At 50.7% G+C, this 3,728-nt stretch overlaps 1 non-coding gene across 1 annotated transcript; it reads left to right on the forward strand.

The window, feature by feature from the left end:
* Positions 1 to 3,417: 3,417 nt before the first annotated feature.
* TRNAK-UUU lies at positions 3,418 to 3,490 on the forward strand. The gene has a single exon. It is a non-coding gene; the product is annotated as a tRNA-Lys (tRNA).
* Positions 3,491 to 3,728: the final 238 nt, after the last annotated feature.

Here is a 3,728-nt window from a genome sequence, read left to right on the forward strand (position 1 = left end):
AAGTGATTTTAATCCAAAACTGCTTCAGTTATTCTTCACTTACAACATAAACAAATCCCTGGTATTTTCCTGATTCCCCTCATCTTCCCAGTGTCTCCATGGCAGGGCTGGCTCCAGGCACCAGCGCAGCAAGCAGGTCCCTGGGGTGGCCAGTGGAAAAGGGAGGCTTCAGCAGCAATTCATCCCTCTCAGAGGGAAGGACTTGAGGCCAAAAGTGGCAGAGGTAGAGCTACAGCTTGTTTATTTTTTTTTCTGCTTGGGGTGGCAAAAACGCTGGATCTGGCCCTGCTGCATGGAAGAGAATTTCTTAAATCCCAGGTGAGTGCAGTTCTATCAGTTCTCAGCCCGAGTCCTTAGGTCTTAATCCTGAGGATATTGTCCCACCATGGGGCCATTTCCTGCCTCTCTTTCCTAGGGAAGCACAATTTTCCTTGCACAGACACAGGAACAGCAAGATCTTTCTCTGTCCCTTGTGCAAAGCAGGGGGCCAAATTCCATGGAAACAATGGATAAGCAGGGGGCCCTGGGCACATCCAGCCCTGGCCGTGTGATGTTCCCTCCCCTCTTTCTTTATGCCCCTGTTGTTATTTCATGGATTGTCTGGGATGGGGGAAAAGCTGAGTTCACTCCAGGTGGAGGGGAAAAAGGACCCTGAAAATCTCAGGACCCAACCCCTGCTACCAGGATCACTGAGGTGCTGGGGATTTGAGTAGGAAAGGGACTGTGTGAATTGTCAAGGTGGGGAATGAATAACAATCTACAACTCGATCCACCTCATTAACCACTGACACAGGCTAATCCTGCTGCCGATAGAAGGGAAACTGGGAGCGATTCTTTGCTGTTCAGCCATGGAAACAGTGACCCCATTGCACCGCAGTGAATGTGCTGGGGAAAGCTGGACTTCACAGGCAGGTGGAAAGAGCAGATCCTAGAAACACCTGGAGCTCCCCACACCACTTCTGCCACCAGGGTCAGGTGCTGAGCGACTCACAGCACCCCTCCCCTCCCATTACCTTCCAGCAGGGGGTGGCAGCACCCCCCACCCAATGCAGGGGAGAGGGTTGAGTGTATATCTGCACCCTGAGTCCAGGGCACCCACTGTCTCTGCCCCACACATCGAATCTGGCCCTGCTGCAAAGTGACCCCTAAGAACCAGCAGCCTCAAGGACAGCAGGTTTGGCCCTCAGAGCAGGGAATGTGTCCCCCATGCTGCTCTTAGGCCACTGGATGCTCTGGGAATAGGACAGCTCTGAGTGTAACTTCCAGGCCATCTCAGGATGTAGCTCAGTGGTAGAGCACATGCTTTGCATGTGTGAGGCCCTGGATTGTATCTCCAGATTCACTTTTTCACCCTGCTGCTTTGCTCATGTCCAGCTGGGATGTGGCCCAGCAGTCTCCCTGCAGGAGTTTTAATCCTGCTCAGTGAGGGGCAAGTACCAATTGCATGGAAGGTGTGGGGCGGTTTCTGCTCCTAAGTCACCTCAGTACATGTAAGATTCCCACCCGCTGTGCTGCTTGGGACAAGGGTAGATGAGAAGGGCGAATCCTCAAGCACTGGAGGGAAAGGTCCCATCTGCACAGACTGAGAGGCAAGGAAACAGAGGGGCAGTCAGTGCTCAGAGAGGAGAGAGGTCAGTGATTTACACCCATCAGGGGACACTCTCTTTTTGTTTTGAGTATCACAGGGGGAGCTGTGTTAGTCTGGATCTGTAAAAAGCGACAGAGTCCTGTGGCACCTTATAGACTAACAGACGTACAGGAGCATAAGCTTTCGTGGGTGAATCCCCACTTCGTCAGATGAATGGAGTGGGAATTCTGTGCCTGGCTAGCCAACTACAAAAGCAGTTTCTCCTCCCTTTGTGTTCACACTTCAGCTGCTAGAAGAGGGCCTCATCCTCCCTGATTGAACTAACCTCCTTATCTCTAGACTGATTCTCGCCTGCATATTGAAACCTGCCCCTGGAAATTTCCATGACATTCATCTGACGAAGTGGGGATTCACCCATGAAAGCTCATGCTCCAATACGTCTGTTACTCTGTAAGGTGCCACAGGACTCTCTGTCTTTTTGAGGCGAGTGCAGCTGGCTTGGGATGGTGCTGACGATGGATAGAAAAAAGGCTGGAGTCAATGACAGACGAGACCACAGAAGGGGAAGGGGAATGGCAGCCCCACAGAAGGTCCTGGGTGCTCAGATGCCCCAGTTATTGCACCCTGGCCTGTCACAGAGAGAGAAAAGACCCAGCGGGACCCAGCCCCCCTACAGTGATCCCATGGACAAGAACCTGGCTGGGAGTGGGGTGAAGGTTCCCTCTGGGCAAAGGGGAGCTGAAACCCCTCAGTGTCCTGGAATTTAAGCAATGGCAGCTTCAACCCCTGCACGGGTGTGGGCTGAGGTGCATCAGCAGAAGGTTGGACTGGACACGGGAGGTAGGTTTGTATAATTTTTGGTGGTGCCCAGAATGGGACTAAGTCCTGCCCCACACTTCACACACACCTGTCTAAGAAGGGCGAATCCTCTGGGGGGCGGGGAGTTTGCGGGAGAGGGGCTGGGCTCTGGGATACAGTTTGGGTGCAGGCTCAGTCAGGGGGTTGGGGTGCAGGAGAGTGTGCAGCTGTGGGAAGAACAACTTGGGATTGCTTGGGGAAGCCACCTTTAAAAACACAAGTGTAACATGCTAGTTACATTTTAATAAGACCAAATTAAATGGTGCAGGACAGAGCCATCTACAGTCTATTGTCCTGGTCAATGGAAGCCATCAAGAGTCCAAACCACTATTAATGGCCCACACTTTGCATCATTACAACAGGACCTCAGTGTTATAGTTCGTATTTCTAGTTTCAGATACAGGAATGATCGGTTCATACAAATAGGATGAACACACTCAGTAGATTATAAGCTTTGTAATGATACCTTACAAGAGACCTTTTGCATGAAGCATAGTCCAGTCACTTTATATTCACACTCATTAGCATATTTTCATAAAACCCTATGGAGTGCAACGTCACAGCAGGGAAAGGGTTTTCCTGCGGCACCTGGGAGCAGTTGAGTTTCATGTTCAGGCTGTGGTATGAGTTCCTCCAGGTTTCTCGTAAGCAGACAGGGACCTTCGCGGGTGCTCTCGATACAGGAATGTCCCAGACATGATAAAGTGATGGGGATTGCATTTCCCTTTTTTATTTCTGTATTTCCAATGACATTTCTGTTTGTGATTTCGTTTTGCTTTGTATAACTGTGTTTTCTCCTGGATTTGATATTTAACTAAAAAAAGAATAAGGCCTCAGGGCGCCGGATGGAGGAGCAGGCTGGGGCTAGGACTGCTAAGAGAGCGAGAGTAGCAGGTTTTCTGTATTGCTTCCTGCCCTCATTTTCATGACGAGTTTCTCTTCTGCACGAAATTTGCTTCTTTTATCTATGAGCCTGGCTAGCTCAGTTGGTAGAGCATCAGACTTTTAATCTGAGGGTCCAGGGTTCAAGTCCCTGGTCAGATGAAGAGGGAACTGTTCCCTTCAAAATGGAAGAAGGCATCTCTCCAAGATGTTATTTGACCTTTTTTCCCCAGTACTGGCGTTTCACTAGGAAGGGCCATGTACTGCCTGGGACTGAAGGGGCAACTTCCTCACATGCCCACTGGCCTCTCAGGCTGGATTAAGAAAGGCCTCTGGGAGCTGCAGCAAACTGCTGCATGACAACTCGGTGAGCAAAGGCAGGGCTGCCCCCACAGGGTCA

The sequence above is a fragment of the Mauremys mutica genome, unplaced genomic scaffold, assembly GCF_020497125.1.
Source record: "Mauremys mutica isolate MM-2020 ecotype Southern unplaced genomic scaffold, ASM2049712v1 Super-Scaffold_100104, whole genome shotgun sequence".
In the NCBI taxonomy this organism is placed as follows: Eukaryota; Metazoa; Chordata; order Testudines; family Geoemydidae; genus Mauremys; species Mauremys mutica.